This window comes from Rissa tridactyla, chromosome 5 (assembly GCF_028500815.1).
Source record: "Rissa tridactyla isolate bRisTri1 chromosome 5, bRisTri1.patW.cur.20221130, whole genome shotgun sequence".
Classification (NCBI taxonomy): domain Eukaryota; kingdom Metazoa; phylum Chordata; class Aves; order Charadriiformes; family Laridae; genus Rissa; species Rissa tridactyla.
In genome coordinates, this window is record NC_071470.1 from 6,521,500 (window position 1) to 6,544,056 (window position 22,557).

The 22,557-nt window shown below is 38.5% G+C and overlaps 1 protein-coding gene across 35 annotated transcripts in view; it reads right to left on the bottom strand.

The window, feature by feature from the left end:
* The window catches only part of SORBS2 (sorbin and SH3 domain containing 2), a 243,112-nt gene that overhangs the window by 122,653 nt on the left and 97,902 nt on the right, over nucleotides 1-22,557 (bottom strand). For all 35 annotated transcript variants that reach the window (XM_054203757.1, XM_054203748.1, XM_054203755.1 and 32 more), the window contains one exon: nucleotides 21,253-21,376. The gene's annotated coding sequence lies outside the window, so the exon portion shown is untranslated. The remainder of the gene's footprint in view (nucleotides 1-21,252; nucleotides 21,377-22,557) is intronic.

A 22,557-nucleotide genomic window follows, 5' to 3' on the forward strand; every position in this document is an offset into this window, starting at 1 on the left:
AAGAAGGAGTTAGGAAATCGATAACAAACATACTTGACAGAGAAAGTCTCTTATGACATTCACTTCGGTAAATATGAAAGGAAGGGGAATCTCGTTGTATATAGCATTAGGCAACTAACAACTCCAAAAGGAGCAGCTTCCAGTTTGAACTTCCCTACCAACACAAACCATTCCGTGATTCTATGAATAAATTGCTGTTTCTGCAATTGGCCATAAACCTGGACTATGACACCAGGAACCACGAAATACTTGCCTAGGCTTGGAAGAGGCGGCAAGCTTCTGAATAACTGCTATTTTGTATTACCCAAATCCTATCCCCAGATACAATGAAAATTTCCCCACACAGATCTCTACCCCTAGTCCCAGCACTCATGCAGCTTCTGTATTTTCTTAGTTTGTCTGCTCGATAAACTCCCAAACCCTGTTTTGAGTAGCATCACTACGAAGTTACAAAGCAAGTATCTGCTGTCTCTCAGGTAGAGTTTGCCAAGTAGAATATTTGTATAAAACTTAATAAAAACATTCCCATTCTGTGACAAAACACTTTTTGGAAATATCTTTCCCTCAGCAGCCACAAAAAAAATTCCCACGCCCATTTTTTCTTCAGCAATTACCTTATTTGACCTGGTTTCATTCTGAGGAGGTCTTAATGTCACTAGCCTAGTGCACTAGGAGAAAGCTAATATAATTAACTAGAAAGCACTCAGGAATCAGACTCAACAGGATGAAAAGCACTACATAAAAACTTGGTTTGGGGTTTCTTCAGCATCTGGGGAACACCTAGTTTACATAAAGAATCCTCAGTGACTTAACACTGCCAAGCACTTTTATTCTGGCTTGCTTACAATCGCCTTGTGCTAATACTATGCCTCTCCTTGTGCTAAATTAGTTACCAGATCGCATGTGTTTGGGGGATCTGAATGCAAACAGCTAGGCTGCTGTCACAAACACAGCACACAAAGCATTTACCCAGTGAGAAAACATCTAAGGGTTTGTGGTAATTTTGATACCCTTTGAGAATGTGAAAAATGAAAGCCAAACTTCACATGTAGTCATTGGTTTTCAGAAGAAAACGGTTACCTATATGAGACTTTAGATTAACAGGTTGCCCAGAGGGGTTGTGAACTCTTCATCCTTAGAGATACTCAAAAGCGGTCTGGGCATGGACCGATGTGCTCTAGGTGATCCTGCTCTGGGAGGGGGGTTGGACAAGATGACCTCCAGAGGTCCCTTCCAACTCAGTCATTCCGTGATTCAGTCTGCATTGGTCCCTCCAAAGATAGCACTTACATTACAGTGCTGTTACTAAACTTGAAAAACTGCCGTCTCTTCTCACTTGTTACTTACAGGCTGAACAGGGCTGCACTAATCAGCGTGGGTTGTTGACAAACATAGCTGTTACCCAGAGAAGATCTTAACAGGTAGCACTGCAGTGTCTTTCATGTGTGGATCCTCTAGTTTTCAAACTCATCACTTTGCTAGCAGGGATGAAACTACCTCATTACCTTCTTAACAATGACTAAGAGATTGAAACTGAAATGCCATCAACACGCTGCACTCACAGCCATTGCGCCACTTTGATGACAGTGACATGATGATGTTTGAGACAACTTTCTCCTTCCCCTGTTCCTCAACAACTTCAGAGAGACAGAAACAACTGCATTCTATAGCTTCAGCAGTACACTAAGCACCATTAGGAAAATACAGATAGAAAATAGTTGACCTAATTCCAACCCTTGCATTTACATTTAAAGCTTTGAAGGGGGTGCCACAGGCTACAATGCTTAATTTTATCTTCATTAGTTTGCAAAGATAATTTCCTTGGGGTTTGGAGACTAAGCACAGAAACCTACTCCCTTTGAGCAGTGCTTCTTGGTTTTTGGAGAAGGTCAGCCCTAATTTTGAAATTTCTTTTTTAATTAGAAGTCAGGTTGCCCTTTGATCACTGCTCCCTGTTAAGAATCTAGAGGTACTATTCTAGAACTGCATCTCCACACAAAAAATTGATTGCAATCCTGCTCTCTCAACTCTTGTAACACAGGTAAAGCTTTAGCATCCATCTAGAGAATGCTATACAGCTAAGTCCAGAGCACTGCTGGCTGAAGCATTTTCTCCATTCAGCTTATCCATTCCATCTTCTTCCTTTACACCTGATTTTATCTATTTGTCTCTACCAAAGACGCACTAAAGCACTGTAGCTTGACAATGAGACAATTCTGAACTAGAGTGATACTTCCAGCCCTCAGTAAGAAGAGAACAACAGTGTTTGTTGTAAACATTCAAGGTCACATCCTGAAGCTATAGAACAAAGTTTTATTCTCAATAGTGACTGATTTCTAGCAAACCAAGATGAAATATGTCTTAACAATAAGGGACAGAATTTAGCCGATAGGCTATAATACAAAAAGCCTAGGCTATACTTGATATTTAGTTTTCTTACCTGGGTTCTTAGATGCTTCTTGTTTGGTTCATTATCACAGACTACTATACTCAGGCACTAAGGATGCAGCAGCACACAAGCTCTTCGTGGGCAAACCCATTTCTCATCATCTCATTTACCGATTTCCCCAAACTTGCGTTTATTACAGGTGAAAAACGATACTTAAGAATGTAGGAGGGGGTACAATACCCTTAGGCACCTTAATCTATGAATTTAACAGGATAGTCCTCAAAATAAGTTTTGATTCGGGTACCTAAGAGTGATGGAAAAATTATATACTATGCAAATAAAACTTCTACTCTAGATGAAAAACAATCCACAAGGAAGAAATCCCTGTGCAGATTTATTCAGTCATGTGTTACTACTACAGCACATTACCCACAAACAATTTCTCCATTACTGAATACACTCAATTCATCTACCAGTGCTTAATAAATATTTGATCCTAATTAAACCTAATGATTCTCTTGGCTTCTGAGATCCTGCTGCAGATCAATAAGAGGATTTTTTTAGCACAACACTTGATTTAAAAGCAAAATTCGGGGAATCTGGTGTGAATTCTGTTAAAAGATAAGTGAACATGGAAAAAATGTGTTTTCTCTATCAAAAGATTCTAAAAGGGGAAAATCAGTTATGCAAACCATGTTGCTTTCCAGAAGACTGCACTAGATACATCCCTGTCACCAAAAAACTGTAACTGATAACCAAAAGCCACTCAGTGCCCTTGGGCCACTTGAAATCTAAGTATTTGGACATAAAATACTTTCTCAACATATACTCGTCCTCAAACCAGGACAGCTTGTTACTTTAAACTGTTTTGCCAGGTTATTTTTTAATTAAGGAAGAAATTTGGGAGTGTGCATGTTTACTTTAGCATTCATTTGCAATTTTCAGCGTTCTGTTTGATCAGGAAATGAGGGAGGTTTTCTTTTTAAAAGACTTCTACCATTCCATAAAGAAGATTTTGGAATTTTCTTGAAAAACAGAACATTTCATAATATTTTTTTAAATAAATAGCTTAATGAAAATTCATCTGTTTCCCTTAGGAGTAGGAAGGTTACCATTAGGACTAGAAAGACCATTCAACCGAGCCAGGCACGCAGGATTTAGTGTGGCCGGCACTGCTTGGTGGAGGTGGCAGTAGGGAAAGAAAATCCAAGACCTGAAGCTCTCCTTTCTACCAAAACCAGTATTAACATGTTGCTTTGAATATTTCCCCGGGATGGTTCTGCCACCCCGAAGTCAAATATATTGCAACAAGTATTGTATAAATTATTTCCTAGCTATCGAAAAAAAGAATCACCACCTTAATTGGCACTAATTGGTGGCCCCGGCACAGAAGGGATTTGCATGCTTGCCTAGACAGAGAGCGTCCCCTGAGACGTGCTCCGTAGTGGTGTCATGCCAAGGGAAAAGCATCATATGCTTCTGTGACTTCTGAGGATGCTCTGGTGCTGCCCAAGAGAACTCAATCCTGTACCCTTCTAAGAGGGTACGTGTCGCACATTTTCCTCCAGCCAATTAATGAAGAAAGTCAGAGGCAAACATTCCTCTCTCATGCTGAGCCCATAGATGAAAATTAGAACCTCAATCACTTACATAAAGTAATCTTGGCACGAATGGGTACTTAAAACTAGTTTAAACTAAACATTCTAAATTGTTTCATCAGACAGCTGCAGGAGTTCTCATTTATTTTAATTCATGCATCTAGCAATTCCAGAAACAGCACATTTCAGCAGTATTGCCAATATCAGCTATTTAGGCAAAGGCAGTCAAAGACGTCAAAATAAAAATTTTAAAAAGGAATTAAAATGAAATACTATATCTTCTGTATCTGGAGCTGACCTAACTTCTCATTAGGGAACAGGCAGAATGTCTTTTCAAGTTCGGCTAGATATTTCAAATCTAAACAAAGCTGAAAATCTCAGGTATATACCAGGAGATACAGAAGTGAGACTTCATGGGACATAAATAGACACTTGTGCAAGAAATGCCAGGAGATGGCAACACAGGGTCTAGCAAAAAATAAATCTTTAGTTTTATAAGACTTCTTGTTGTTGTTGTTTAAGAGCATGGCTGAGATCATCCCTTGGACAACAGTATAATGTATGTGTTTATATGCTAGAACATGTAAGAAAACAGGCCTCCCCTAGGATATTCACAAGGTAGGTGTCTACACTACAGAGTCACAATTTTTTTTCTCTTTGTTACCAAAAATTGAAAATTAAAGCTAGTTTTCAAGAAAAAACACACCCCTCCACAACACCTACTAACAGCCTGATTCCACGATGAACTCTGAGCCTATCGGTCTTGGTAGGTGCACCTGAGATCCACTAAAGCTGGTGGGACAAAAATCAGCGTGGATCCTGCCCTGGGCAGAACGTACAGAAACAAGCAGGAAAAATCACGGGAGGAATTCTCTTCACTATCATTAGTACCGTACTGTGTTTTAACAAAATCAGCACTGCCAAGCTGCTGCTTCTTTACTGGTTTGCAGATGTTTTACATTATTAATACATTTTCAGTATATATTTTCTTCTGTCATTGCTCATGTTAAGCCTGTCACCTAATGCAGAACACGGCAGATTTCCGGCTTATTGCACCCAAAGTTTTAAACTCACCAGGATTGCCGTCTGCAGCAGAAAACACTACTATGAGTGATAACAATAAGGAAATTCAGCATGCATAGTGCAATCCTAAAAAATTCTGTTTTTCAGTATCTGACACTACTTTAAAGATGATTTGCAAAGTCAACATATGAAGTCACTTTGATGTTTAATGAACGTGCTGGAGTATAGTAAAATTTGAGATGTACTCGATTTGTATAAGGGATTGCAAAAAGCCCACACAAGCTATGAATATTTTTTACTCTAGGAACACTCTTGATTTTTAGAGCTGCAGTGCAAAATTACCAAAACAGTAATTTGGATCTGTTTGTTCTCCAGTTTTTGCTGCATAGTAAAATTTAATTTGGGGTTTGAAATGTGTTTTTTAATTTCTTATTTAACCCATTCTGCTTTTTAGGGTGGTAGAAGGCATGTTGGGGATCTTTTTAATTTTTTTAAGAAAACAATGGCTAACCTACTGTTGCATTGGTTAGCTATATATCAAGAAACTATACTGGTGTTGCATAAGTATTTTATGATTTGCTACAAAAGCCATCTAAAACTTTGTTTTATGGAAGAAGCATAAGAATGACCACATTTATGACTAAACAGCAGCCTTGTAACTAAGCTAGTATATGGGGTAGTATACAGTTGCCTTGACAGAAGAATAAATGGATAATTATCTCTGCCCAGGGGACTGGGAAAGCTGGCAATCATCTGTTACCTAGTGTGATGAATATCCTGTTGCTTACCACATGTCTCCTAATTTTTAATGTGCAGTGATGTAAAATAACTACATAGACCAGGTTTTCTTCCATCTTATTAGTTCACTCAGAGTTCACCTAAGCAACTTAAAGAAGGCACTTCATATTAAACACAAACACTTTGATCACTCTTAATTTACAATTACAGCAGAAAAAAAAAAAAAGACCACTTTAAAAATATGGGAAGATTTGGTTTATTTCGGGGATTTCTCTACTTACTGCAGTGTGCTTTTTTTGACTTTCTGTAACCCTGTACCTCATGCCTGCTTTGATCTGTGCACTCCTCTTGTGCTGCCTGTGCTGAAACAGAGAAATGAGTTGTGCTGGCAATTTTATTTATGTGTAGGTCAAGCAGTAGAGGTCATCAGCACCCAACTAGTTCCCACCTGAAGAGAACAAAGGAATAAGTGCACCCTATATAAAACCAACTTACTCTATATTTCCTTAAATACAGTCCTTTGGGAAAAAAATTCTCCTAGAAGAAGCAAAAAAGATATAATTAAATAATGGACTCATTTTGGCAGAAGAACTACTGAAGAGGTGTCTGCCTTCCCACTCAGTCCAATCCCAGTGTTAGAGCTCATCACCACCTTAGTGTAACATAACTTTTTATGAAATGAGGTTATAAACTTATCACTGAAATGAGCTGCATTCAAAGTACTGCACAAGCAGTTACACTGTGCAAAACCAGCTTTTACTGGTAAAACTTTAACAAGATTAAGAATGTTACTTTTGAAACATGAGTGAAAGATTTGGAGGAAAGGGAAAGATTCAGATACAGCTTTGGCAGGGGAGAAAAAGAAAATATTTTTAAAATATTTTTTTTAAATAAACAGGCTTTTTTTTAAAAACAAAACACAAAAAACCACATACCACTCTGGGACTAATTGAAAGTCATTAATGACTTCAATTTTCTTGAGCTATGGAATCACGTTCACCTGAAGAGCCTGGCCTCCAAATTACCATTTCTCTACAGCACAGGGCGTATTCTGGTCCCCAGGTCACCCAGACATATGCAAATGGAGGGACAAGGCAGGTCCCACCACTACGGCTGCAGATCTGTGTGCCAGCCACGAAGCGCCTTATGCAGTACCCTGACCCACAGTGTAGAAAAAGCCTCTCAGATTGAAAATGTCCAAGTAGTAAAGATGTCTAGATAGCAAAACATAACAGTGATTTCTTTGAGTCACCTGGTCTTTCTGAGGTTAAGGGGGAAAAAAAGGTTTGTGTGGGCCATACAGTCCATGAAGGGAAGTAACTCAGGTTAACTTTTGGTGAGGACAGCTAAGTTTCCCCAGGTTTCTTCCCTGTCTATGGGAAGAGACCAACAAAGCCTTCTTCTGAGTGTAACCATGGGCAAACACGAGAACCTGCCCGGCCCTTTGACAACAGTGTTCTTTCACGCATTAAAGCGGACACCTAGGGAGAACGGCCCAAGGACAATAGGAGTTATAATTTTTTAATACCACCCTTCTCTTCTGCTGTGAAAGTTAACAGCATGAAATATTTCAAAAATGCTACTGGAATCTAATACTTATTCTTCAGCATGCAGATTTTGCTGAACTGTACATCTCTGAGGATTCTCACAATGAACAGTCCATGGTTCATACACATGGTTAATACTGATCTGAAACTACTAGGGTATATTAGGTCTGAAGGCTGTGAACAGAAAGTCATTTTTCTGTTTCCTACAAAGGCTACTGAGGACGAGTTACCCAGTTCTGAAGTTGATTCAAGTCAATCTAGGATCCTGCCTTCACCACAGGAAAGGTGCACCTCCTTTCCCTGTCACTTCTGCGTCTCCTCTGTCAGGTCTACTGAACGCTTGATCTGGGGCGAGTTGGACTCATCTATCTACTGGTCCAAATGAGAACTAATCCTGCAACTAAGACTAAATACTAAAACCATTTTCAGTTAGATAAGTGTTATACTGACTTAAAACCAATTGTGAAAGCGCAGGGATAGTTGGCCTGCGGGTTGTATGGACTTCATATTCAAGCTGGTTGTTTACAAAGACTAAGAGGTCACTACATCTGTAGCCTAACGTGCTTCATTACACCACTGAACACAAGTAACTATCAGACAGCAGACCTTGTCTGAAACCTTGGTGTCAGCCACCAACCTAGTATTTCTGTGTAGGACAGAAGGATTTCATCCTTCCAAAGACCTGGCAAGCTAAGGAAGCCTAGGAAGGACAACTGATTAGCCACATAAGTTGCTTCATATAGTGATATAGCACTGAAAATTTTTCAAAGGCAGTTTTTCCTTAATATTACAAATGATACCATCTTTTGCCAGAATATTCTAATATTTTTTTCTAATCTCTGTATCTTGTAGCTTCAAACAAACATTAATAAAAAAGGTGACAATTGCCTACCATCACCTGGTATTTACAGAGTATCAGAAAGCAATAAGCTGGGTCTGCAACTGAAGATCATCTGAAGCAGAGCTCAGTCATCTGGATAGTTCATTTTCTGCACATCTGCTGTAATGGTGCCGTGAAACACTACCACATAAAACATTACGATTCACAAAATACTCTTCCAGAAATAAACCTGTAATATTTTTACAAGTTACACCAATTTCAAATCTAAACACCTACTTTGGTATAAAAACATAGCAATGAGACTACCAAGATCAGCCCAGCGTAATTTCTACCATTCTTCCCTTAGATTTCCACGTTTGCCATTAAATTAGTGAGATCCTTTTGAAAGAAAAGTATTCTCAGTATGAAAATGGCAGAACTGGACAGTATTTTGTTTCATAAGGTATAAAGCAAATCAAGTTCATTAACATGCATGGATGACCATCTTCTACTGGTATCAGGAAACTCAGGTTTTGCTATTGTTTCTACAGCTTTGTTACTTTTAACTGCAATCACAGATGTGTAATGAACAAGTGATTTGGAAAAGGAACAGAAATGTAACAGGAAGACATCTGCCCTGTTTGCTAAAGGGCTATTGAATTTAATAATGACTCATGGCCAAGAAATGTCACAAACGTGAAATTATCATGGGCAATTTATGCACATATTTAGACAAACTGATAACACTCCCATAGCAAAGCCAGGATACCAGTCTCAGAATCTTAAGAATTTTCCTTCTCTGGGTTATGTTGAATTTTTTAAACAAGATCAAGAAACTGCATAAAACAACATGCAGGAATGGGAGAAATAGTTTCTTAGGAGTGTCTTTAGCAATTTATCATAACAATATTCAAATTATCCCTGGTCTTATTCTGCTCTTAGCTATACAGCCTTTATGCTGCTCTAGACGCTGACTTCAATAATATTCCTACTGCTTTGTAACAAAAGGAGGAGACTAGGAACTAGGCACAAATGTTAATGAAGGTATTTAAATAAATTCTGACATTAGGAACAGGGAAAAACTACATTACTCAGCCATACTCAGAAGAAAAATCCTCCTGGCACTTCCAAAGAAGAATGGTCTGTCCATTTATTACAAACACTGTGCTCTGTAGGAAAAGGGCAGTACGAAGCCCAAACCAGTAAGTTTTGAAAAGCATGTTCATCATTGGTATTGATTGGAGATGCATCATTGCTGCATTAAAGCTACTCCCAATCTCCAAAATATCGTAACAAGAAACCTAACAAGTTACCAAATAAGGGACAGTTTAAAATGTAACTTGAAATTAAGTTGCAGAGTTAGCAGTAAGGAATGAGTTCAAGCATGCTGCCTGGTCAAAACAGAGCAAAAGACCACAAAGACTGTTTTAATTCCCAGTATATATTAATGTGAAGGGGAATGCTGTTGAAAAATAATTATTGACTAACACAGGGTCAGTTTTTCTAGACTGAGCATCAGGGTACCCACAGCAAAATACAGAAATACGGCAGAAAACTGTAATACTGCACCTGCAAAAATCAAGCAATTGAAAGCTTTAACTGACAAAGTTTACTTTGCAACTGTATCTCTATTCATCCAAGTATCCCTGAAGCATCTGACAAATTCCTTCAGAGATGAGATACCACGTCCATCGTAAGGCTAAACACCCCCTTATTTTCAGAAAAGTAAATTCAATCAAGATTCAATCAAGAAGCTGGCCCTCTACGCTGCAGCCATGAGGAAGGAGGGAAATAAAAAAAATAATTAAAAAACCATCACACTGCATGAATACTGTGAGAATCTCTTTGGCACGTGTAAAGGCTTATGTTCACGTATTTAAGTAAACGTCTATTTGACAATCACTGAAATATTTGCACCATTAAAAAGTTTGAGGCAACTTCTTGCTTCCTTCCTTCCCTCCCCTCAATTAGGCTTTTCCCACACGTAACAAACTTTCCCCTTTGTTACACCTAGGGATGGCTTTGTTGGACTTACTGACAGTATTGTTACTGGCTACCTTTGAGAACACACTTGTACCCTAAGGCACACCAGTGGCTGCTACACCACAGCTGCTGAGGGAGCTGCTCTCTCCCTCTCCTTATGCTGAGCAGTGTGTAGCATCCCAGTATTCTCCAAGGCACAGCTCTGGAAAGCCACTCTGGAGCTTTCCAGCCGACAGGCAGATCATAGAATCACAGAATGGTTTGGGTTGGAAGGGACCTTAAAGATCATCTAGTTCCAACCCCCCTGCCCTGGGCAGGGACACCTCCCACCAGACCAGGCTGCCCAAAGCCCCGTCCAGCCTGTCCTTGAACACTCCCAAGGACAACAGCACAGAAAAACACATGACTGTACCAAAGGTCTTAATGACTTTCTCCACTCTTTCAGGCAAGGAAATCACATCCTGGCAATTAATGAGCAGAATATTTGACGGTACCACAACAGTTTAGTTTAGTATTTTCTAGGGCAGGCTTCCATTACAGAAACAATGGATTATACCAAAATTAAAAAGGACATAGCCCAGAGTCTTAAATGGTTTAAGATACAGAAATATCCTCTGCCGCAAGAACAGCTAAAGTTTCTACCATCTTGATCAACGTTCACCCTACTTCATAACCTCACTGGGATCAATCAAGTCTGTCAAATTGAACTGAAGCACAGGGACACAGTGTCCTCAAGACTGACTCAATTTTTAATAAAGATTTAACAGTTCTTATAGACCCTCTTGTTACAAATATGTGTATTTCAAGAGAGTCTGAATCCACCTTTATTTTGATAACAAATACCTGTATTTTTTAGCACGTTTAAGCAAAAAGGCAGATTTTGCACTTGTGCATTTTCCTTCACAAACAGAACAAAATTCATGTATCAGATAAACAAAAAATGCACAGACACAGCTTCCAAAAAATGATCTGCTAATAAGCAGTCTCATCGTCAGCTCTCTTCATTAGCCAGTTCAAGCATTAGAGATAACGCATGTTTAGACAACTTGACCTACAACGGGTTATGTTTATTGTCCTTCCTACCACCTCTCCAGTGATAATCCAGTGGTAGAAATGAACCACTAGCAAAATGTACCATTGCTGAATGAAAGATTTGGGATCCAGCTCCCTACTCACCTGGTTCTGCAGCTCTCTACCACATTTAAATAAAGCAGCTAGCAGTAACGTCTCTGGTAAAATTATTGATTAGAACAGTATATTTTGCTTGGTTACAACAAAACTGTTTTTCACTAGAATCTTAGAGCAGGCAGGCACAGCAAATATGAAAGTGAAGGAAACCCTTTAAATGATCAAAAGAATGCTAAAAGTGTTCTCACTGGCAGTGGAATTGCAAAAAACCAATTATTAACAAGCACAGATCTACGGTAGGCTTTCTCAGCAGGTAATGTACTCGTAACTCATGGACTGAAACTGTCACTGAACATTGACCAATAATGGTAACGTTGAGAGAAAACGATGAAGTCAGCACTGAAGTTAGGACACTGATTTGCCTCAAGACTGGACCATCTAGAGACCTAGTTTGACCTCTCATGGCCTTCAGCATGAACACAAAGAACCAAATACCAACATTGCAATCTGCACCTGCAATACAGATGAGAAAATGCAGCATGCATTTGAGTAACAATATTTTAATAGTGGAAATATTCCTCAAGTTCATCTGTAGTTAGAAAAAATAACGATTTAGGGAAGATTTTTTTAGTTTTATATTTCACTCGCATGACTGATTTTCTATTTCCTTTATTTGTCTATCTATCATATCCATGGAATGATAAACACCGTCCAAACAGCTGAGCCTTCACCACATGCCCTCAAATAGTTCTGTCTTGTTATGGCTCCAGCTAGTCAAGTTATTTTCAGCAAAGGTCATCAAGTTCCGGAGTCCATTAGAAAGCAAGAAAAACAAAAAAATCCCCATATTTGTCAGTGTTATATCTATTGCAGCTGTCAAGGCACAATTATTCTAAAAACATATTTGACGAGCAGCCTGAATTGAAGTATCAAGATAGGTCCATTCTTACAGAGAAACAGATTTTTGTTTTTGTTGTTATAGCTTGTTGTCCTTTTCTCTTTCTGTAAATCCATATCCATAGCTACATCTATACCTTAATTCAGAAACCAGAATTCAGAAAATGAGGTAATTCTCATGCAGGTCATTATGGCCAGAAATAAGCCTATTTACGAAAACCTAAAGATTTGAAATCTGGTTCAAAAGCAGGCCTTTATGGTGCAGATTTTGAGGTACGACACATCAGCTTCATTCTTGGTACTCTGACTGAACCTACACCTTTCTTCCAATTCTGTGCAAATCCACTGTGAAGCTTTACTCAATCACAATTAGTCCAAAACATGTCTGTAAATATGAACTTGGATTTTGAAATGTAATTATGCCTCGTACATTGCCTAGAAAAAAAAAATTAAGTGCTGTATTTTTTCCACATAAAATGTTTGGAATGAATAGTAAAAACAAAACCATCCTAGCTTCACTTGATAAATATACCTTGGGCTGACCCTGTAGGGACAGAGAGAGCGGTTTAAATTCCTTGTTTATAACAGACACAGAAGAGGCCACGGCCAGACTGGAACCCCATGAGGTCTCCTCTCAGGAGACAGTGCTTTGCCAGCAGAGAAGTGCCTGTCTCAAACCGACTAAAGCGTTTTCACATAGACCAAATTGCTATGCTATCGTAAAACCCGTGTGATCATTACCTGCCTGGATTAGATTGAAACTACCAACCTAGGCCTATAAGATGTTATTATCTATTTTTTGGCCTGATCGCTTCCCACACATTGTTTACAGTCAAAACATTTATTAATTAAAATGCAGCAATCTATGCTTAGTAATTCCCTTACTCTCTAATTCAAAGTAACATGATTTATCATTCCACTCTGTGGAACAGAACAATTCCACGATACATTACATGCAAACATTATACAGAAAACAATCACATAGTGACTTTTATCAGTGTCAGTGTGAAAGGCAATGACATTTATCCAATAAACAGCATAAAAATGGAAGATGCTGTCAAAGAAGTGACTGAAAACCTAAAGTTTGACATGTCACAGTTCATGTTAGATGCACAGCTGTATCTGAAGGGCCAAGCCAGCTACTGTGGTCTAACCTGAATGGTTTTACACTGAACTTCGAGCTTGTTTTCTTTATTTGTTGACTTGCCTGAAGCAGGGCAGTAATTCCCGGCACTGGCCCAGGTTGCCCAGAGAAGCTGTGGCTGCCCCATCCCTGGAGGGGTTCAAGGCCAGGCTGGACGGGGCTTGGAGCAACCTGGGCTGGTGGGAGGTGTCCCTGCCCAGGGCAGGGGATTGGAACGAGATGATCTTTAAGGTCCCTTCCAACTCTAAGTATTCCATGGTTCTATGATTTGCATGGTTATGCTAGCAATTTTGGTATTGATTATTAGCACTAGGTAGCACTCGGTGCAGGGCTACCATCACTGCTTTATTACACTCGGTACCGTCTGAACAAGAGCACACCAGTTTCCTTTGTTCATCGCCTTTATAGCAGTGACAGACAGGATGGACTTTTCCTTAATTGCGTATTACTACAAATTGCCAGGAATAACTACTATCAGTTTCATATAAGGGATATGAAAATTTCCATATCATTTGAATAACTAAGCCAGAATCAATACATTTCCATTGACTTAGAAGTGCATTTAGGAGATCTTATCATGGTTGCTCATTACAAAATTTAATGAAAAGTTAATCCATGCAATCATTTTTTTTTTCCTCACTTGAGGAAGAGAGTTATTGCTGTGAGTTTTCAGAAAGGAATTTACAAGTGTTAAGTGTTACAGTGTGTAACTCATGCAACAACTGTGAAATTGCACAGGGATGGCAACAGCGAATGAATTATACGTCAAACATGCTTAAAATACTGTAGTTACAAAGGGAAAACAGGGAGATTTACACACAGAAAGGTTATTGCCAGAAAAATCAATGAATAGATGAGGTGCATGCATTTCATGGGGGATGTTGCATTTTTAATTCTGTTGAGACTTCCTCTCCTGTTAGCTGTAGAACACAACCCACCACTACTGCAGCTGGTAACACACTTGGATATATCAACTTTCATGTAATTCAAATAGATACACAAGAGCACCAAGCGTGAAACTGAAAGGGGCAGGAAACGAACAAAAACTGAATATAAGAACTCCATCAGTCCAACAACACACAAAGTGCCTACTGTGCCAGAACATGAGGTGTTACTTACAAAAAATACAGGCTTCTACATTTATTAAGTGGTTCATTACAATATTAATTGAGTTGTATAACTGATGGGAAAGATGTTCTCTTTGCAGAAAGAGACACTCATTTTAAAACCTGCCTCATTTTTATTTGGCGAGGAGCACCTCACCAAGGAAAGTGCATCTTTGACTGTGGAAACAAAATCAATCCTGAAAACTCAAAAGAAAAACAAATGTAGAATTTCTTAATCAGTCTAAACTTTTTTCTCAATCTAAATGTGGCAATCTGCAAAAGTCTAAAGACAGTATTTTGAGTTTATACAAAACAAGGGAATAACATTTAAAATAACTTAAAACACTTACACTACCTATCACCTAATGTGATTCTCTCCCAACAAACATTTTGTCCATGTCCTATTGATTTCTTCAGTTTTTGTTCATCCTCGAAGATCAGACTAACCATTAGGTCATGTAATTTGTGACCAGATAGGTAGACAGAGTTTGTAACACTGGAGTATTCTGCAAGTATACTGCAAGTAGAAGCTGTTTGTGACAGTTCAGTAGGCCCAGACACGTACAAGAATCTTCTAAAGCCTTAAGAATAAGAACAACCTTTGTCCAGGTCACTCTGATTTGCCGGATAATTGACAGACAAGTTACAAAAATTCAATGAACAAACACGTTGTAATAAGTAGTTCAACCAGCTGACTCAAAGGTCTTTCAAACTTGCACTGTTGTGTTTGCCGGCCTGTAAAGGACTTGCTCAAAGAGCCCAGATTTCCACTGGAAACAGTTCTCCAACTCTAAATAAATGTTTTGGTCAAGCAAATACTATTGCTAAGAATGGAACAGACTTCAAAATTTAGAGCTTTATTTTGACACTACTGCTTTTCATTGTACCTGGACCCAAGGAATACAAAGATTGGAAAATTTAACAAAAGCGTGCTCCTTACCAATGTCACATAATTACAGTATTTTCAAGCTGAAATAAGTTGACAGATTTTGTTCAAATTCTGATTAGAAGCCAGCTCTTGGTTCATTTCAGCTATTCTACCCATTCCTTATTACTACTATATGTATTTTAATACGCATCTAGACAGACGCAAATGTTTCTTGACCGATCATTTGGTTTTCCAAGCAAATATTTGGCACATCTCACCGCAGAAATCTACGCACTGCAAGTCATTTGGATGAGAATTCCAAGATCACAGGAAGACAGATCAACACCATGCTGACCTGCCGCCTGTCACTTAAGTGTTTTGCTAGAAAACCACCACGCAGTCAGCTGCTACAAAGCAAACCACACAATTATTTCCAATTAAGTGGATTTATCTTTATCCTATTTACATAAAGGAGGGAAATCCAGATAGGGGTGGGGAGGTCGGTGTATAGCAACCTTTGACTCTAGCATATACAAACTTCACAGGACATCAGGTTCTGGAGTTCAAAGTAATTCAGTATAGCCCATTTGCAGTACATATATACACTCTTTAGGCATTCAGACATTTTTTGAGCCTTTCAACTCCAACCTTTTTTTTTTATTTTTTTATTGTTTTTTAAAAAATGGGCAGCTGATGATGGCACTTTTCAGAAGCATCATCCTTAAGATGAAACAGAATTCCAGTTCAAACAGTAAATTAAATTGTACATCTGGTCACTTTTAATAAAGCACCTTTCATTTAATGCAAAGTCATTACTGTAAAATGCTTTCTGTGAATCTATGACTGTTAGCTACTCCAAGAAGTATCAGTATGAAATGGTGATCTAGCTTTAAACATTCCGGTCTTCCATTGCAGGAAGGCTTCTAGGAACCTGTCTGCAGATACAGTTGGGATGTAATTTAAGGAAGATTTTTCAAAAGCTCTCAATATTAGCTTAATTCTGCCTCCAGAAGTCTGAAGTCTTTGTTAATCACTGTTTCTGTCACAGGCAAAAGCAGAGTTTTTCAGTACATCAGAATGTGTCCAGACTTTAAGCCACAGAATCTAAGTTTTTTATTTAACACGCACATTTCATATCCTCATTTTTAATGAGGTGTTATATAAGTTTTATCCTGACTTTTAAACTGCTACTTTGGGCCTGAGCTGCAACATTACAAAAATCAGCCATCATCTTCCCTTTGCTTTGTGCAGGACCCGGAGGGGAAGCAGAAACAAAAAAGGTGATTTTACACCATTTGGAGATCCAACGGACCTCTGACAGCAAGTTCCAGCTGCCCTTATGTGCCTAACCATCACCCTGGAAAGGCCAACTAGCTAATTCTATATATTGAAGGCTATGAAAACTCTTGAAAAATTCCGTCCACTGCTAAGAACTTGACTGTACTGAAAGACTAAGTGTTATCAAGACTAAGGAACTGGCTCTCCAAATCAACTGTCCCTTCATATGAGCAACATAGCTTATCTTCCCGTTCTCGCCTCCTCTGCTTCCTTCCCTCTCAGGAAGGAAATAAGATAATAGGATCTTATTAGATAAATACTAATTATCTCCGCTGTCCTCACTTCTACTTCCGAGAAGAAATCTCCTGCTTTCCAGAAGATCCAGAGACGTGACAGATATTCAGGGTCACACATACAGTTCTGCTGCGTCCAGTCGCAGCTCACCTCTTAGTTCATTTGGATCTATTGAGATGAATCCCACCAGTGAGTGAATCCTACACAGGTGCCTCATGGAGCACTTCTGATATTGAGAGACTTCTTGAACAGACTTTTAGCTTCAAAAGGATGGAGTCACTACTACTTTTGTCACCTGTTGGTGACAAACACGGACTAGGGAAGATATGCATGTTAAGAGTCTCCTTTGCACCAGGTTATTTCCTTTTTAGATGCATTTACATTGTATGATTTTTTTATAGGGAACTAAAAAACCTTTCTGCAGAACAAGTCATTAGGAGTCTCAAGTGTGGAAGCAGCCTAAGTGCTCAAGTTGCCTCCAGCTGTAAAGACAACACAGCCTTCTAAACAGCATTAAACATTTAGGGACATAAGCCACTAATGAAACACACTAATTCTTAAGCCACTAATATACGGAGACGAACGCAGTCTTACATACAAACATAAGCAGGTAATGCCTTATGTGAGCCACCCTGAAAACAGATTAAAGCGTGCTTATTAGATGTATGGTTAAGTGCTTACTTAGGAAGAGATGGTACATAAGCACGCTTTTCTCTTTAAAGTAGAAGCACACAGGTGGCCAAACAGGAAAACCCTCTACTACGTATCATGCAACTTTATTACCAAATCGGTCTTTTTCAAACTCAAACACAAGTCAGAGTCAAATGAAACTCTAAACTCGAGGCAGAAGTGAAAATTACACTACTCCTGTGTGTTTCATATGCAAAAAATACCTGCTTTTGGCTGCCAACTTTTACATTACTATTATTTTTTAAAGATGGAAAATAAGTACTTTTGAGGTTGCAGAATATGAAAAACATTGGTCTCAAAAGACAGGGTTTTTTTTAGAAAGGTTCAGCAACTAAAAGCTTGGACACCACAGTTAAAAATAGTAATCCTGAGAGAAGATGCTCGTTGCTATACTTGATTATTAATGAAGTGATTAATTTTACCCTCTTCCCCCAAACCGCAGGTCAGTGAGGATGAGCAAAGGCTACTGTGAGAATCTGGGAATGCTGCCATTCCCTAGTTCCTTTGGATCTATCAGGTCAGAGCACAGCCTAAGCCCCGGAGCCAATAAAGAGGCATTGCCACCTCACTGCAGATAGAACCCAACCAGGATGCCGCAAAAATTGCATCCCTCTAAAACAGCTAATTACATACAGAATCACATCACAAACTTTCCAGAGCTATCCGTTGCCACCTGAGAACAGTGTAGTCCAAACTCATAGATCTCGCATGAGACTACACGTGCTCTCAGCACCTCCAATCTGGCATATCCCCAGCCCGAGGCTGATGCAAGGAACAGGCACCTGCGATGGTTGAACTTGATGATCGTAAAGGTCTCTTCCAACTGTAAAGATTCTATGATTGTCTTTCACTCAGTTTAATTTTCTCCATCACCAGGGTCTTATTCTCCAGTTTTCAAAACACTTTTCTCTTCTCTGGCATTGTCACATATTAAACCCATGCAGTTTCAACACGTTACTATGATTTGCTGATATAATCTTGTCACTTTGGTGCTCATGGACCAGAATCCCATACAGAACACATACCATAAAACCCTGTTGCCATCAATAAGTGAATTGACCTTAGACCACACAGGGGAGGCAACATTGACATATCGTATTTAAATAGTATATTCATTTTGTAACTAAATAGTATATTAATTTAAGAACTTTATCAGCATCAAGCTCTTGACAAGAAATCCAAGCTATCATGATCTATTGTTTCTCAAAGTAACAGTTTGGTAATATTACACATTGTTTGGAGAACACTTATACTGGCAAGAAGGAAACATTTTCTGAGACACTCTGATCAAATAATTCCACCATAAAATGCTTATAGATACATTTGCCTCCCACCCCTCTATTTGAGCTCGCAAAGGCCGTAAGGAGGGAGCAAGTTTATTTATGTAATGTGAATCGTTCTGAGTGAGCCTTTATTCCTAACACACAAAGGATTACGAACAATGGTGTTAGGCCATTCCAGACTTAATGGGTTCCCTAGGACCATATCGTTAAGTAAAATGAAAAATCTAAATAAGAAAGTTTATTTTTTTCAATGTATTTGACACCACCTTTGGGAAGTGAACAAAGACACACTGTCAAAAGCAGAAACCTGCACAAAATGTTACTGTTTGTTCCCCGTGAATGCAGAGGTACACTTACTCAAAGAAAGAAATTCCACTGCTCTCCTGAGATTTCCTCCCTTTAGTTGAATTAAGTGCCAAGTTCACTCAGCTCAAGTTTGGGTTGTGTTAGCATGCCAGATACAAGTTCCTGTAAGTCAGGTCTATTAGTCAAAAATTAAGTGCCAAGCAAAAACTTGGTCTGACATAGGAAGTTCAAAGTTACATGAATTTAAAAAATAACCATTAATAGACCATCCTTGTCCCTTACTTTACACAATTCAAGCACTACTTTTAATTGAAAATACTTGGTAAATATTTTGTCTATTATGCAGCCTAATTTTGTGTAATTTCACCTCCAGCTATGTCTTTTGGACACGTTAAGGGATTGCAAATTTCTACATTGCTCAAACAGTAACCACAGTGTGGCCTCCATAGTGTCCCAAGTTCTTTCAGAAGCTTCAGCTTCTTCTGAAGTAAGCCTTAGGTGATAAATTCTTTTTATCTGAAAAACCATCAGTGTAAGACAAGTATTCAGTAGAGTGTGGTCAAAAGAATTTAGGAAGTACAAGGACAGGGTGACTGATCTGCAGGACCAGGGAGGCAGCTTTATATGAAACAGTAAAACTGGAATAGGGAAAATCTTAAACCAAAAGGAATATAATTTAATTAAAAATGAGAGGGGAAAAAGAACAGAAACTGTCTCATTTGGAACACAGTATGCCTGGTACTGAAATACCCATGGTTTCAAGTGGATACCTACATTACACTATCAATATCTGCTATTGTAAGGAAGAACAAACAGAATTAGATGCGTGATTCTCAAATATCAGAATAAAACATGACTGAAAACATTACAGCTGAACCAGACTTGGTTTTACTTTTTCTGAAAAACAGTTAAAGTCCTGATTTCTACGCTAAATTCTGTATTTTTAACAAAAGGATACGCTATATGAAATGTATACATAGACTTCAGATTTTCTCTTTTTATCCAAAAATAAGCTGGAAAGCTTCTTACTAAAATTCAAATGAATTGGAAAGCCCCCAAACAGCTTTTATGTAAGGGCACTGATCTATTTTTTTTCCTATGAAAATATAATGCATAACTACTGCTTCACATTAAATGTACAACAGCTTTTAAATACGACTTGGGTTTTCATTACATTTTTATATTATATTTCAATATATTTTTTAAATAAACTCAACTTAGGACTATAGCAAAGCCTGCACAATGAGCTATGCAGAACCAGGGCATGCAGTACATAAGTGCACAGTAATTGTGGTAAGGCAAAGCGCCACAGCGTTTGTGATCAGATGGACCGGGTACATATGGGCTGCCATTTAATGCTTAGCCAATCACTTAGAAAAGCCACAGCACTGAGTAGTCGTCTTTTGCTCTTCAAAGATTTTCTTCATTTTAATCACAATAAAGAATAAAAATAGAAAGTAGAGGACAAAACTTTCTTTTCTTTGGGTTGTACTCAGTTAACACTTCATAATCAAAGAAAAAACCCATTTGTTTCAAGCAGTAAAATCAAGACCTGAAGAAACTATAAGCCACAAATATCTTGACTAGAACTGTTACAGAATTATATTATCAAATTAAAGACTACTGACAAGCATGCTTACTGTCCTATGAAACAGGCACATCAGCAAGAAAAATACACTGTTGCATCAATAACATGAACCTATTTTATCGACACAAGATGAAACCAGCAGCGAGACCTGAATAAATTGCTGGCAAAGTTTATTTTTAAACTCTGACTTGACACAGAATATACTTTGTAACATAAATTCTGAAGTTAAGTCATTAAATTCAGAACATTCAAACACGTAAATAATTTAAAGACAGAACAATCATCAGTTTTGCTTTAAAACATTTCATTATTTCATTATGGCAAACTTAGAAAAAACTACTAAACAATTAAAACTCTGCTTATACCAAAGTATAATACAGAATCATAGGTACTATTCTGGAGTTTGCAAAAGCAGCATGGTTAATGCCTTTGCAGATTAGTCTTCATACAGAGTATGCAGCAGAACTACTAGCAAACAGAAGCTGCTTTTCTCTGAACACTAATTAGAAACTCAAGAATGCAAGTCATAAGGGCAGGAAGAAAGACAAATCTGTAAGAAAAATATGACTTACCAGACAGAGGAGTTTAGCTGTGTCTCAAGTGCAGAAGAAGAACTTTCTGTATATGCAGATCTTGTTTATTTAGCCCTTTATGAAGGTTTCTCTCAAGAAATTAATTTAACTCACATGCGAGAGTCTGCGAAAGAAAAAGAGAAAGAATCTGAACTGCTGGCCGATGTTTTTGTTCTAAGCACATTTGAGCTATTTTCAGCAGCAATGGGCTTGCCTACAATCAAAATGAAAATGCAATACAGAATAACCAGCCTCCCAACCCAAGCTGAAAAAAAAAATTTAAAAAAAAAATAATCAGGAAATCCATAGCAAAAAAGCTTTGTTCATTGTCCAAATTTTTATTTAAAGAAACAGAAAGAGCAGGGAGCAAGCTCTGTGGATGACGAATGAAGATACTGTTAAAAGGAAATCTGGGACCTTGAAGACTATTACCTGTATCTCAGGAAATGAGCCAGCACGGATATTTTCTATATGAAAAACAGGTTTTGAGTTTAGTCATCTCTGAAGATGCTTTGCCTTTACACAAGGGCTCATCTGAGATGGAAATACTTCTATTTGCATTTAAGTGCATCCTATCTGGCTGGTATACACATCTGAGGACAGGACAAATCAGTTTACCAAGGCTGAAGCCAGTAGTTTGTTTCTAGTTTGGATCTGAAGTCTCCTGTTTCAGCACCAGTACTATTTTGGAAGCTTAGTGACCCAAAGCTGCTGGCACTCCATTTCTTCCACCAGGGCCATTGAATGACGTGATAAAGATCTCCCTGCCTTCTTCTGCCACATCCCCGACTGCCATTGAATGACATGATACAGATCTCCCTGCCTTCTTCTGCCACATCCCCGACTGCCATTGAATGACATGATAAAGATCTCCCTGCCTTCTTCTGCCACATCCCCGACCCTCCCATGATGTAAAAATGCTGGTGAATGTAAAGTAACAATACAAATTAATGACCATAGGAAAAGACCCCAAACCATCGTGATGGGTCCAAAAATGCTAATTACTTTGATGTTTCAGACAACACAGGTAAGTTAAGTCAGTGGAAAATCACCACTGTTATTTAACTTTCTGCAGCTTCTTCTGGTACAGGAAGAGGCTTCCAAGATGTCCCTCTACATATCTCAGCAATTCTGACAGACACAACTTCCTTTGCTTCACCAAAACAACTTTTCACCTGTGTCCACACTGTTAGGTACTGCCACTGAAAAACTTGCTACTTTTGTTCAAGGTATGAGATTTGAAGATACTCTCTACTAAAAACCTAAAAGAGAATGGCGTGGTGGCATTACTAAATGTTTCAATAA